Raw genomic sequence first — 16,261 nt, 5'->3', positions numbered from 1 at the left:
AAATGGATCAAAGACCTCCGTATCAGACCTGAAACCTTGAAACTGTTATATGATAGTGTAGGAGAGACACTGGAACTCATCGGAACAGGCAAAAAGTTTCTGAACTGATTCCCATGATCACAACAGATTGGAGAGAGACTCAACAAATGGGAAAAGTTTTCTGCACAGATAAAAGCATAGCTACTAGCTGGGCATGGCAGCTCACACCTGTAATCCTATCTACTCTGGAGTCTGAGATAAGAGGATCAAGTTTCAAAGCCAGCCTGGGCGCAAAAGGACCAGAAACTCTTTTCTCCAATTAACCTCTAGAAATTGGGATGTGGGGCTTGGTTCAAGTATAGGGCAGAAGCCTTGAGCTGAAGAGCTCAGGGACAACCCCCAGACCCAGGAGTAGGACGGTAGCCTTGAGCTGAAGAGCTTAGGGAGAGTGCCCAGGCTAAGTTCAAGCACAATGACCCATTAAAAAAAAACCCTAAGATACCACCTTACCCCAATTAGAATGGCCAATATTCTGAACTCATACAATTATTAATGTTGGTGGGGGTGTGGAGAAAGAGGTACCCTACTGCACTGCTGGTGGAAATGTAAACTAGTTCAGCCACTCTGGAAGGCAGTTTGGAGGTTTCTTAAAGAACTAAAAATAGACCTTCCCTACTATCCCGCCATACCACTCCTGGGTATCTATCCTTAACATCATAACCCAGGATATGATAAGGACAATTGTTCAGCTATGTTCACTTCTGCACTATTCAGAATAGGCAAGTGATGGAGACAACCCTACCGTAGATGAATGGATACAAAAACTGTGATTGATAAACACACACACACACACACACACACACACACACACACACACACACACACACAATGGAAATCTACATACCCAATAGACAAAGTAAAATAATGGCATTTACTGGGAAGTGTATGAAATTAGAGCGAATCATGTAGATTGAGATAAGTCAAGAACAAAGGAACAAAAGACACATGATCTCCTTTATATGTGCATATTAGATCCAAACAATACAACAGTGATGACTCAATATTTGGGTAACCAAGGTATGGACATGGTCTTGGAGATATAAACATAACTACATAGACATAAAAATCTATGATGGGATATATACTCTACAAAGTGTTTTATTGCATATATTAATATGTATCTATGACATTAAAAACCCTCAGCTTAATTTTAATTATCTTCTAAAAACTATGTACCAATGATTGTATATCGAGATTCCCTTCTCGAATATTTCTTTTTTAAACATGACATTTGAAATATAATATAAAAATCAATGTTAGGAAAATCTTTAATAAAATGAGATATTTATAGATAAAATTGTATTATCTCTGTAAGGAATCAAAATAATTTATGACCACAAATATATTAGTGCACGATAAATTATACAGGTCTCTTGGCAGTCACACAGGAAGAGACTACAGGAGAATATTCTTAGGAGAGGAATACAATGGTACAATAACTTTGTGTCTGATTATTTAAATAAACGTTTACTGTTTTTGTTTTCTTTTACTTCTAATGCATTTGTGTGTCTGTCTTTGGGAGGGTAAAGAAAGAGAAAGAGTGGAGGGACAAACAATGTATGAATGTACCAGGGATACTCACTAGACAGTATTTTGAAAAATAACTATACAAGATGTGGGTGTAGATGGGAGGGAAAAATGAGAGAGAGAGAGAGAGAGAGAGAGAGAGAGAGAGAGAGAGAGAGAGAGAGAGAGAGAGAGAGAGAGAGAGAGAGAGAGAACATGCATGCAGGAGTGACATTGTCCAAAATAAATGCACTCTTCACCTGACTTATGTAACTGTAATTCCTCTAGCTATCACCTTTGTAATAATAATAAATTTGTATTAAAATAAAAAGCTCAAACATACATAAACCCAAAGCAAAATCCAATGTATTCCACCACTGAAGAATCAGAGTAATAGAAACACACAATCTTGATGAATAGGGCCACGTACATATCACACAAAGGCCCATAATTTTACGTAACCAGTTTTTGGTGTGACAGGTTCATATAGATCATGAATAATTTTAATTCACTGTTTCTCTTTCTTATATAATGACAAATACTAATGATATTTTTCTGAAAATGCCTTTCTCTAAAGTCACTACCCATATTTGTCATCTATCTTAAGTCCTTCATGTCAGCTAATAGTTGCTAAGATGAGTTAAAATAACAACCTATTAAATATCAAGACTGCCTTTAGTAACTTGCATGTCGTAAACTTACAATCTAGTGTTGGAAATATTAGTGAGAAGACTAGGTAGAACAAAAAGTAAAGTCTTGTCCTAATGTTGTCAAGATGAGCAAGGAAAATGCAATGTTTGTTCCAAGTGCTAGTACTACTACTACATATAGTAGAAAGATTTTTAATGTGGAAAGAGCCTGTAGGATACAACTACCAAGTAAAAACATCCATTCTTAACCAATGTCAGCTTACTACTCTGGTAAACTGTTCTCACTTGTCAAGCAGAATTAACTCACAGATTTGCTTCTCTAGGTGACTATTTTCCAAATCATAAGAATATCCATAAGCAAATGGCATTTGTATTTAAAAGGATAATATATTATCCATGGACTCTGTTTTAAAGTCTGAGTGTTGAGGCATTTTATTTATAGTCAGTATATCTGCTAGATGACCTTTCATGTATAAAGCTTAGAAGACTCTCAATATTTTTTATCTTAATCTACCACATTCTACATTCTACCACACACTCAGCTAAGACCGATAACAACTCAAGTTATCCTTGGGTCAAATGAAAAGGAGGGGAATGTTCCAAACCTAGATTTTCGACATCCATACAGGTGTTTACTAGAATTAACTCACAACTGTCTCTTCTTCAAACTCCCATGAGTATATCTGTGCACTCAGAGAAGTCTATTGCCTGATGGCAATATGAAAGTATGGTAGTAGTTGGTAAAGACATTTATAAAATAAAGACATAAATATATGATAATGATAAATCCTGTTGTTTTACTTTTCCTTCATCCAAACATTTAGGAGGCTTCCTAGCATGCTCAACTGTCCACAGATAATAATAGTTTATTTGGAATTAGAACATCCAAACAAAAATGTGGAATATATTTGCATATCATGTAATCTCTCATCTCTTTTACTATTCCTTGTTATCTCATATTGTTACAGTATTTCACCTGATTATCTGATATATTGTATATATGCATATTTGGTTATTTGAAGTTGGATAGGGAAGGGAGGAAAACAAGATGAGGGGCAGGGGAGGGAAATGGGAACCAAGACATGAGTTCAGGTATCAATATATGTGAAGTAATGCACCTTCTATCTGTGAATATAATGTAACCCTTCTATTAATTACAATTAAAAATATATGAAAAAATGTGGAATGTAATCCCATTGAATAGATGTTCAGTTTAATGTAAAATCTAGCGGAAGTAGCTGGGATCCTTACACAATGAAAATGCCAGGCTGCCTTCACAATGAGGCCCCACTCACCAGAGAGGTGAAAGTTGGGCCATTTCAAGCTTTATGTTTCAGAGAAAAAATGAGTTTATTGCTTTTACTGTCAGGTAAGTTCCTTGGCAATCCTCATCAACATCATTAAAGCTTTCCCATCTTACAAGAAATGCCTTTCCAAATGGAAAAGACTTGTTTAGGGATATTTCTGCTTCATCGTTTCAGTGTCAAATTTCAACTACCAGGTCTCAATGATAAATTTGACACTAATCCGGAAAACCTCAGAAACTAGTTAATTACACTTGGAAATTCAGTCTTTTATTCCCAGATTTAAACATTTTCTTTGTTTCAAGGATGACCTTACATAAAGCACAAGTTAGAGAAATGTTTTCCATTTTCACTTCATTTCATTATTTAATAATAGCATTTCCTTTTTCTACTATCACATGACTGTTTGCTTACTAAGTTTAGGACTAGCACAGCAACAACTCAAGATATCTCAAAAGCATGGTCTTATTTTTCAGAGAATAAAAATCATATTGAAATTAAATTTGAAGCAATACTGAATTATAAGTTTCTATACTGTTCTGTTAATAGCTTTAATCCTACAATTCACTAAGAAAGTAACTATGATTTTTAGTATTTTCTTAAGGTTTAGCTATCCCTTAAAAATGATACTCAGGTGCACAGGAATGGATGATGTGGTAGCTCAAGTTTTTCTTGTTCTGGCTCGGTGATGGTTATTACAGACTGGTAACAACCCAGTATGGGCAAAGAGAAGTTTATGAGATTTCATCTCAACCAGTGATTGGTTCCATGGCAGGAGCCTGTTAATCCCCAGCTACAGAACAATCATAATTACCTGGCGCAGAGGCCTCACCTGTCACCTTAGTGATAGGGAAACACAGTCTAGAGGATCCTAGCCCAAGCTGGCTTGGTATAAAGCCCACCTTGAAGACAGCCAGCGCAAACCAGGTAACTTGAGAATCTGGGAACCGTTGAGGTAGGGGAAGAATAATTACAGAGGTAACACTGATTGAAATGTGTTATATATAGAAACATTTTGAATTAACTCCCTCTGTAGAATGACCTAAAGACAACAAAACGAAAAGAACCACAGGAAAAGGGGATGAGGGTGTAGCTCCAATAGTACATTATCTACTTAGCAAGCATGAGGATTTGAGTTCAGTGACCAAGCAGACCAAGAAAATAAAAAGGAAAGAAAGAAATGATAAATGACAGAATAATTCTTAATCGGAAGTAAAGGAACTCTTACAAGAACCAGGATGACAAAAAAAAGAAAAAAAAATGAGTTAAAAGCAGTACATCCGGTTGGGAGTTTAGCTTAATGGTAGAGTGCTTGCCTAGCATGAACAAAATCCAGGGTTCGATTCCTTGGTACCAGATACTAAGAAAAAAGCCAGAAGTGGTGCTGAGACTCAGGTGGTAGAGCGCTAGCCTGGAGAAAGTTCAAGGACAGTGCTTAGGCCCTGAGCTCAAGCTCAGGATTGGCAAAACAAACAAACAAACAAAGAAAAACAACCCACAAAAACAAAAAACCCCAGTACATCCTATTAAGATCAACACCACAATATTTTTGTTGATTTACTCAGGAATAATGAATTGTGGACTGTTTGTCATTATGAGTTATAATTTAATAAGTCTTGTTAAGTAAAATAACCCTATTTTACATATATCTATATGGGGTAAAGCATTACATCTATAAGTGAATAGGGTTTCTGAGACATTTTCAGATATGTGATAAATTTATTATATCATATCTTGTTTGTGAAACTTAACATAACATAAAATTTAAATGTAGTAGATATTATTAAAATTATATGAAGTTTACTCCTTAAATCCTAACTATACTTTCTCATTTAATTTTGAGGGTTTTTTTTTCAGTGATTCAGAATACTTATTATTGTAAGAAAACAAAAAGTCAGGAGATTGCTTACAGTACTATGCATTAGATCATATACATTTACATCATTACCTTCAAAATTCAAAAGAATATTTCCCAACTTTTCTAAATCAAATTGTTGCTAATTTGGCATGTTAGGTGGCTTACCTGTGGGTTAAACCCCGTCTTGAAAATAAGGCAGTTGTTCATTGGTATGAGTGTAAAGGTCTAAAAACTGAATCAATATACTGGATTTCTACCATATGGAAAACTGAACGTATAATAGCAAGACGTATTATTTCTCTTGGTGAAAACAAAGCATATCCACTGTTTTAAAGTCTCCTATAATGCCTCATTTCACATTGTTTTGCTAACTGACAATATACTATGAGGCACAAGGAATACATTTGGGCAAATACTTCTGCATTTCAAGAACTTCATTCATATATTTAGCACCAGAAGTGTCAGTTAAAATAGGAGTGAAAGTAAAATATAGCAAAAGTTTTCCCCATATATATTATATACAATATATATAATATATGTTTAAGATAATATGGCTTTGTTCAAGTGCCATATAACATCCACTAGTTAAAAGAACTTGCATCTAAACAAAAGTTACTCATTTTGCATAATGAAAATGAAGATCCATTTTTTTCATTTTCAGAGTTTTAAATCTGTATTTACCATTGAAATAATGATATTTCAATACAAGGGTGATGGAAATGTAATCATGTCATTATTTTAATCACATTTATAAACTAATATTTTTCTGAATAAGCATACTGTTATGTGAAAATGCAAAAGTAAAGATTATTTCTTAATTTTTATTTTTTTGGCCTGTACTTGCGATTGAAATTATGGCCTGGACAGTGTCCTGAAGCTTTCTCAAGCCTAGCACTCTATCACTAGAGCCATAGCACCACTTTTGGCTTTTTCTCTGTGTGGGATACTGAGGAATGTTACCCAGTGTTTAATGCATGCTACTAAAGCAATCTACCACTAGGCTATATTCCCAACCCAAAATTTAACATTCTTGCAACAGAGAAGAAGTATTAAAAATTCGGAGTAGTGCATCAATATTTTAAGAATAGCTACTCATGTGCTAGAATTTAGAATTATATTTAAAGGCCATCCTGGACTAAGAAGTTATTATGATAACATTTCAACATAAAAACTGGACATGACATACAATATTTGTAAACTAACCTATAAGGGAAGTGGAGACAGGAACATGACAGTTTGAGGACAACCCTAGGCCTGACATACAAGAAAAATTACTTAAACCAAAAGGCTGTGACAACTAAGGACCTGAGATCAAACAGAGGAACTGTCAATAAGAAAAGAAATTTTAAAAAATAAGAGGATTTTAAATCTTGTTTGTTGATCTCCATGTGAGAATTCAATTAGAAAAATTATCAATGACTCTAACATTGATTTTCTGAATACAATAGGCTACAAATCTCCTCATCTTGGATTTCTAAGAAGCACAACTGTTAAAACTGAATTTATACTGGGACCCTTTCTTTGTCTGAAATGGTTTAAAGTATTTCTGAGAGTTTTTTTTTTCTTCTTTTTTTGTCAGTCCTGGGCTTGAACTCAGGGCTGGAGCACTATCGTTGGACTTTCACAATTTTAGAGCTCTACAACTTGAGACAAAGCACACGTCTGGCTTTTTTTTTTTTTTTTTTTTTTTTTTGGTGTATGTGGAGCCACAGAATCTAACTAATGTCTTTGTGCATGCTAGGAGGGCACTCTAACACTAGGCCAAAACCCAGCCCTATTTCTGTGAGGTTTAAGAAATATAAGAAGGAAGCATGTGACAGATCATGGATAATACTTCAATATATATGAAAAAATTAAAGTTATTTTAATTTGAAGTAGAGTTTCACCTCAATTGCAAGAGTCTAACAGATTTTTAATGCATATTTCTCCAATGTCATTATTTTCATTCTAAGATGCACTGACATTCTTATCCACACAAGACACAAAACACCAATGAAGGAACCAGCCTTACTTAACAAGAGCTCCAACATAAGGAGAGAACCATAAGTAGAAAACCAACTACTAGAGTTGCAGAGATCTATATACCACTACAGATCAGCCGTTAGACTGACACTGCGCAGGCAAAGGAAGGGAGACCACCTGAAAATACAATTCAAGATGAAAAGAACAATAATGTCAAAGGTGGTGGAAAAGGGTTTTCTGAGATGAAGATATCAAAGATGCAAAGAAGGTATTTGCGCACATGGCACTGAGGTTCACACAAAGGACCTGCATATCCAAGCAGGGGCCAGGTGACCAGGTGAGGGCAAGCCCCGACCATCCTCCATCTGCACGCTTTGGGAAAGTGGTCTAAACATTTCCTACTGTCAGGACTGGCGCCCACCCTCCTGTACACCTGTGGGTGGGGTTTGTTCCACTCAGGAAGACATTCTCCCACAACCATCTGCTGGTGAGATGGGAGAGCCACAGAATCAACAGAACAAAGGGTGAACCAATGAGCCCAAGACACGCAAGAGATGCCATTTGGGAAAGCACAGGAACTGGAGGAGGTCAGGGTGGTGGGTGAGAAGGAGATCGGGAAGGGAAGGAAGCCTGAGAAAGCAAGAGGAGGGGTGTGGGGTGGGTGGGTGGGGAGCACCTGAAGCCCCAGGCCCTCTCCTCCTGCCCGAGGTGCCCGCACACCTCAATTGTTTGGTCAGCTGCCCGTCTTGGTTCCCTCCCAGCCCGTTGACAACCACGAACCACTTCGGTTCCCACGGGGAACCCAAGAGGGGACGCCAAGGGGAACCGCAGACCACCCAAGAGACCCGACCCTAGACGGGGGCCATGGAGACCCGTGGCCTGGCCTTTGGGGCCTGAGCTTGTCCTGGTGGGGTGGCTTCCAAACGGCCCACCGGGAAACCAGGAGGGCAGACCCCACCTGCACCAGAGGTGGACCTGCCCTGCTCCCCCGGGTCTGGAGAGTCCAGGGATGGGCCCTTTCCTTAGGCCAACGGGGTGCCTCTGGAAATGAAAGGCCTGACCGGGAAGTGGATGGAGCCTGTGGGGTATCTCCAGAGAAGGCAATTCGTAGCCACGTTCAAGAAAGTCGCCGTTCCATTGTCGAGATCCAGAAAGACCCCCACCCGCCCCAGAGACGCCTCTCGGTAGTGATGGCGCAGAGGGAAAGTGGTAAAGGGCCTCCCGGGTCGAAGTCTTCTGCCCACAAGAGGACAAAAAGGTCGGGGTCGGAGGCACTTGGAGGGAATCCTGCCGGATTCCCGCAGACTCCCACCGCCCAGGAGGAAGAGTCTTCCGGGCTGAACTCCCAGTAGTGTTGGCCAGAGCTGAAGACCTGGGCGCCAAGCACCACATGGTGGCTGGGCTCTTTCTCCCCGGAAGCTGTGCGTTCCTGGGCGGGTCTCAAGCTTCCGGGTGATCAGGCAGCAGAGGTGGGCTCGGCGTCCAGGGGCCGAAGCCCACCTCCACTCGGTTCGGGCTGAGGCGCTCCACCAGCCGGGGGATGCTAGGTGGGGCGAGCAATGGCTCCAGGTGCTGGGGCAGGAAGAGCAAGGCGCGCTCACACCGCTCCAGGGCGTCTCTGAAGTCCTGGAGGAGCTCCACATCCGGCTTCTGGTAGGCCCGCATCAGCTCCTGGTACATGCTCCAGAGGTGACCCTGTGTCTGGAGCAAGTGCCCCTCCATGGTCTGGAGCTGTGCTGAAGTCCTTCCTAGGTCAGGAAGCATTTCTTCTGCTAATTGCCTTTCATCCTCCTGGAGTCCAGGGAGCCCTGGGGTGGCATAAAATGCCTGGGTCATCGTTAGGTGCAGGTGCATAAACCAAACCTACCGGGCCGTGGTCTCCTTCTGCTCCTCTATGTTCCTCTGGGTCTCCTCTTTCTTCTCCCACAAAGTCTCCATGTGCTGTAGGAGGGCCTCCTGCCTGTTGGCGGCTACACTGTCCACCCGCTGGTGCCTGTGCGCCCTGTGCTCCAGGGCCTGGGAGCAGAGGCGGCAGAGCAGGCTCTTGTCCTCACAGAACATGTGCTTGGTCTCGCTGAGGGTCCCACACTTGTGCTCCTGGGAGCTCAGGAACCCGCGGAGGCTGGCCTTGTGCACCAGGGAGACCACACTGCTCAGCACCACGTTGGATCTCGGCTCTCCTTGCTGGGAGGGCTCCCTGCAGGCAAGGCACCTGGCCCGAGCCGTGGTTTCTTCCCAGGCCAGGTGGAGACACGGGCGACAGAACGAGTGGCCGCATTTGATGGTGACCGGGTCCATCAGGGTGTCCAGGCAGATGGGGCATCTCACCTCCTCCTGGAAGGCTCGGGCCAGCTCAGCTTCCATCTTCACCCTTTAAAGAGCGCGGAGAACGCCCGAGAGCAGGTTCTTCCACTGGGATCCTCAGCACGCACACCGCACGGGTAGGCCAGTTCCGAGCACCGTCCAGCCGGACCTGTGGCTGCAGCGGGATCTTCTCCACACAGGGAGGCCAGGGCGCTGTGCACGGCCTTTTATAGACCCGGGGCATGGGTGGAGCTAGGGCGGCACTTTGCACCTGCACGCCTGGGACCGAAGGTCATGCCACCTGCTCGCCTATCCATGCAGGGGACCAGGTGATCAGGTGCGGGCAGGCCCCGCCCCTCCACCACCTGCACCCTCTGGGAATGTGGTCTAACCAGTTCCTCCCGCCAGGACTGGCGCCCTCCCTCCTGTACAGCTGCAGGCTGGGTTAATTCCCCTCAGGAAGACTTTCTCCCACAACCATCTGCTGGTGGGAAGAGGGAGGGCATGGGGAAGGGATGGCCACAGAACCCCGGGCCAAGGGCGAACCATGGAGTTTGGGACTGGCGTAGCATGCCATGTGCAAAAACAATGAACCTGGAGGAAGTTGAGTGGGGGGTGTGAGGCGGGGACTGCGTATGGCCAATAAGCCAGCGAAGGGAAGAGGCTACCGGGTCCTGGAGTGGCATCAAATGCCTTGGTCATCATTCAGCGGAGGTTCCTAAACCAAACCCACCGGCCATTATCTCATTTTGCCCCTCTGCCTTCCTGTCAGTTTCTTTTCTCTTCTCCCACTTTGTCTCCATGTGGTAAACAATGGCCTCCTGTCTGTCTGGGGTGTAGCTCAGTTACTGGAGTGGCTTTCTGCTGACGTTTGAAGTGTTCTGTGATGCAGGTCTGTGGTCACCTCCTTGTGGGTCAAATGATAATCGAACTTTAACGCTGATACTCTCTTATCACTGTGTTTGAAACTTATTTTACAACCTGGCACAATGTGCGATCGGATTGGAGCATGGGAATACCTGGCAGGTTTAACACTATTCATATAGGAATGCTGTCTTTATCTTATGGTCCTGTAATTCTCCTGTTCATTTTGCTTTAGTACACATTGTGTCCTTAAAGAGTGTTATGAAAACAAATATATTGTTCTCCTATGTGCATAGGCTTTTGTGATGCTAATGTGTGCCAAGGAATTTGAGTCAATTAGCTGATTACTAGAAATGATTTGAAAATAGAGTCCGGATTTTTGTGAGAAAAATTTTAATTATAGTTTTTTTATTTCGCTTTTATGCTTATAAATACCCACCAATAGGCATTTTTATGCCAATGCATAGGGAAACTTATTTATATATGAACAGCTTCTATTGTTTACGTCCCTCTTCTAGGTCTTCAGGCATGTGGAAACTCACTTTTCCCCTTTGCAATAGAAGCAGCAATATTCTTCTTTATGTTAAGGATGAAAATCTTATTATATCCATGCCAAATATTTGGTGTTTGCAGCCTGACCAAGCCTGACGTTTTGACTATCTAATACACATCCACTCCACCCTGGCTTTAACTTACTTTTCTTGGCATAAGTCTTTAAGTATTGATGTAAAATCAGTGTTGATTTTGTGCCTACTGGAGAAGTGAAATATATCTTTGCTGGAGAAAGATAGTCACTAAAATACACAGATATCACCTAAGAAATGCTGCTCTAGAACACCCTATGAACTTAATGAGGACTGCTATGTTTCAGTTGTCTCTCTAGTGTATTGATGAGTATGGCCTCATTTGTCTCAATTTGCTTCTAAATGTTTTTCTTTCTTTTTTTATTATGTTTTTATTTTTATGTATTTCTTCAAAGATATTGCCAGTCAACATGTCAGTTTATAAGTACATCTCAACTGCTTTTATTCCTTTAAGGATCTCCCTCATCCTTCCCATCATAGCCCCTCATTTCAGTTTTAGTAGTGTCATGAGATATGCATTGAATATGAGGACAGGAGTCCTCCCTGTCTTTCATGTGGTTTGTCTATTTCTTCCCCTCAACTTTTCTTTCTATTCTTTTTGATAGACGGTGCTTTCATTTTTTCTAAAATATTTTCTCATATGAATTCTCCCTTATACATTGCATAAAGTGTCAGTGTTTGTAGGCTCTTGGTGTTTTTTGCTTTTCTTTCTTTTAAAGCTACAATTGAAGCTAAAAAAAAAAGGGGGGGGGACACTTTTTCAAGTTTTCTATTTTTTTATGTTTGGATTGCCAGAAGCAAAAGTCATCAATTTCAAGATGAGAAGAGGTTTCTTTCAGGTTTAAAGTAATATGAAATTAATGAATATTCAAGTTTCAAATATAGTCAGTGTCTTTTCTTTCTCTACCATAAGGACATGATCAGCAGTTTCAAGCTATATGTTCTTGAGAATTGTGAATCTACTAATTTCCATACTTTGCTCTTAAAGTTAGCAGTTTAGGAGAGAAGTATCATCATCCATATTGTTTTTAAAGTTTATGATCGTTTTTAAAGCATAAGAAAGACTTTGTTTTAGATTCCTGATTATAAAAAGAATATTCATCACATCATAATCATAATATATGTCATAACATTTTGGTCTTACAAAATGTTACAATGAGCTAGTTACAATGATATTTTATAAAACAGAGATATTAATTGAAAATGACCTGTTTCTTAACAAATGACTGGCTATGAACAGTGTTCAAAATTGTATTCCCTGCTACCCAGAAGATAAGAGTTCTGAAGGATATTAATTCTATGCCAGCCTGGGAAAAATGTAAGCCAAACAAACATCTCTATAATGAATAATTAGGCATGTAATAGCAACATATATAAGAGACATATATAAGAGACATGATTTGTGACATAAATATATAAGAGATATAACATATATAAGAGATATGGTTCGTGAGCCTGACATAAAAGTGAGATACTATCTGAAAGACAGTTAAAGCAAAAATGGTAAAGTAGTGTCTCTGGTAAATAATCTGTCTAGCACATTCAAAGCCCTGAATTTAAACCTCAGCACAAAAATAAAAGAAAAGAAGAAAACCAGGAAGGAAAAAGAAAGGAAGGATGAAAAGGAAGATGAAAGGAAGGAGGGAAAGAATAGAAAATAAACTAAATAAAACAGAGCTTCCTATAATTTTACTGTACTTATACCAGAAAAGACTAGAGAAAGTAACTGAAAATTTTTCTTACTTCTAAAAAAGAACCTCCCATATGTGTACACATGAGTGCAGGCACACATATGAAGACTTAACATTTCATTGTTTTCTGTTTCATTATATAAATGGAAGCAAAAAAACAATGAAAATTAATTTCTGCAGTAGATGAAAAACTATGAGTAGAAGTTTTGTTGTGAACTAGTTTGATTTATATTATTATTATTATTAATTATTGTTAGTCAGTCATGTGGCTTGAACTCTGGGCCTGGTCATTGTCCCTGAGCTCTTCAGCTCATGGCTACCCCTTGAATCACAGGGCCACTTCTGGTTTTCTGGTTGTTAATTGGAGATAAGAGTCACAGACTTTAGTGCCAGGCTGGCTTTCACCTGCGATCCTCAGATCTCATCCTCCTGAGTAGCTAGTATTACAGGCATGAGCCACTTGCACCCAGCTTATTAATTTTTAGATTACTATCTTTAGTTTCTTGTATTACTTCTTGGATGGGATGGGAATGTGATCTCAAGACATTTCCTCAAACCGCACTCATTGTTAACAGACTAAATGAGTCACCATTTCAACCAGAAGTCTACCAACGTGTGGTTTCATTTCGATACAGAGAGTACTACTGAATGCCAGCTATATTTATGTGGAAAAAGCCTCAAATACCATCCTTCTGTGCTTAATATATTCAGAGCTGCTTTGCAAAAGGAATACTGAAACAATCCTTGAGTTCTTACTGACAAATGATTTCCTCCTATATCACACCCAACACTATAGTATTAACTGAGCTACTCACTCAGACCTCCAACTTACACCTTCCCTTCCACCTGCATGGTGGTTTAGCACTTGCTCTCACTGAAACTCCACCTCATTTGGCATGGAAAATCAAAACTAAATTCTGCTTTTTGTTTAATCTCATTGTTTGTCCTTGCTTGCTTTGTGAGATAGGGTAAATTAATCTTGATATCTCACTTCCTTCATGAGTAAAACAGAATAATTTCAGTACCTGTCTAATTAGAGTACTACCTACTTTTTTCAGCAGTGTCTATGTGAATGCTTGTGTAAAATCCAGACCTATTCTGGATCATGATAAAGCATTAATTAGTCATTTTTGTTTATTTCCAAATAGGACAGGGGAAACTAGATAATTTACATTATTAATATACCTACAAAGAGATATCCTTGTCCCCTAAGCTGGCTCTATAAGTTAAAACTCTTTTTAAATAAAAGCTTCTGAAGTTTATGCAATCTATTTTGTTAGGTAACTACACATCGGTTCCAACTTGTTCAAATAGAGCACAGTTAAACTTTTACTGTGTATATTTATAAGGGAGAAAGCACTGTCACTTCTAAAATTGCATAAAAGACAAATTTCAAGTCTTAATGTTACTAACTTTATCAGTAAGACTCCAAATTCAACATATTTTTAAACATCTGAAATGCACACTCTATAAATCAACTCAGTCCAGGCAATGTGACAGTGCTTCTGGGATTTCAGTGCCTGTCTTCCATTGGTAATGAGATAGAAATTCTTCTATACTCTAAAGATGTAAACCCACATCTGTAAATTTTATTTTAATATGTAGCTGACTGGTAGACAAATTTGATATCATGCAAATATTTTGAAGTGGATGAGTTGATGCAGAAAGAGTGTCTGAATGCTAATTGCATGACTCTTGTTCTACCCGGAATGAAAACTCCTTCAATCCACACAGAAAATGTCAGCATTAATAAAGCAATGTCATCCCAAACCTCCCCAATAGCTGGCCTATATCGACATGAAAAATTATAATGGGTGAAATACAGAACTCTCCAGATATAAATAACCTGTTTCATGAAAGTTTTATCAGGAATGGATAACTAAAGACAGGGCATAAATCTCTGCAAAGAATTGTATTGCCATCTATTGACAACAGAATTTGTGTTAAAATGCAAAAGTCTATTTTTATTATGTGATTTGGGGTGCACTATTTATTAAATACAGTGTTTCTTTGGCTCAAAAAATAATTCTAACAGTATATATCTGGGGGATAATAAATGGATTTTTTTGTCATTTTTAACCATCTTAAACATAAACATCTTTAGTCTTTTCCCTTGTAGTACAAAACAAAATTGTAATATTTTGAGCATGTTAAAAGTATGAAACTTACAAAATACATAAGTCTGCCTTTGATTATAGGTGAACGATTCTTCAGAAAGGATTACATATACCCAAAATACTTGTTTTCACAATAACAAATTATATATGTTAAATATGTGCATTTTAAAAATAGTAATTTTAAATTTAAAATACTAACAAAAAAATAAATGCTTTTTAAGGTGGTCATTTAAAGAATTCAGACTATTGCTATTGCTATCCAATGAGTCAAACACTTAATTTTGTGGAAAAGTAATTTTCCATATATGTGAGGAATATTTTCCAAATGTGATATGTCTTTTTTCTTCTCTCTCCCCCCACTTTTTTTTTGGTGGGTCATGGGGCTTGAACTCTGCCTGGGTATTGTTCCTGAGCTCTTCAGCCTACCCTTTAGCCAAACCCCATGCCCCATTTTCTAGAGGTTAATTGAAGATGAGAGAATCAGGTCCTTTTGTGCCTGGGCTGGCTTTGAACCTTGATCCTCAGATCCGAGCCTCCTGAGTAGCTAGGATTATAGGTGTGAGCCACACTGCCTGGCTACCATGTCTTTTTTGTATCTTTGTCTTTTTTCTTTTTTGATATTTGGGATCAAACTCAGGAAATTGCACTTGCTAGGCAAGCCTTTTGCCACTGAGCTACAGCCCAGTCCTTCTATCTTTGTACTAACATAGTCTTCATCTAAATCACTGTCATCTGCTCCTGTGTTTGATCTTTCTGGGATGGATACCAATAGTAAATAATAAAACACTTTCCTCATACACACATCTATAACTCCCCATTTACACATATATTAAGCAAAATTGTGACGGGCACAAAAGATTATTTCTGTGTGCTAAATTTGCTATGTAGGATCGTATTTGACTGGTACTGTTACAGCCCAGTGGTAGATCACATGCCAACAATATGTGAGCACCTGGGCTCCATACTCATCAAAACCAAATGATTGGCTTTGTAAACAGAGTGTAAGCTTCTATCAGTCTACCTGAGTATTTTGCAATTCAATAGATATAGTTTGGTCTATATTTTCATACCTGTAGGAAAGAATGGGAATAGAAGAGGATGTTGTAGGATAATTGCTCCTAAAATGTATGAGGATGTATGAGCAGAGAACTAGCTTTTTTTGTCTTTTATTAAATGTGGTGGCAAATTTTAATTGCAAGACAACATAGTTACACACAATGAGTTATTTCAGCTCTGAAAGATACTGGACAGAAGCCTTTCACAATGCAGGTGAATTGGTACACATACTTTCCACTAATATTCCAATTTCAGAGATAGTTCCGGTGCCTTGTACATTGTGGTGTGTCTCTACTCTGCTGTGGGAGCTGGAATTGTTGGCTCGG

At 39.4% G+C, this 16,261-nt stretch overlaps 1 pseudogene; it reads right to left on the bottom strand.

Moving 5' to 3' along the window:
- Window positions 1-9,182: 9,182 nt before the first annotated feature.
- LOC150068479 (tripartite motif-containing protein 43B pseudogene) lies at window positions 9,183-9,617 on the bottom strand (annotated as a pseudogene).
- Window positions 9,618-16,261: the final 6,644 nt, after the last annotated feature.

Source organism: Megascapheus bottae, chromosome 1, assembly GCF_031878675.1.
Source record: "Megascapheus bottae isolate mThoBot1 chromosome 1, mThoBot2.hap1, whole genome shotgun sequence".
NCBI classification, from domain to species: Eukaryota; Metazoa; Chordata; class Mammalia; order Rodentia; family Geomyidae; genus Megascapheus; species Megascapheus bottae.
This window is presented reverse-complemented; position numbering and strand designations above follow the sequence as displayed.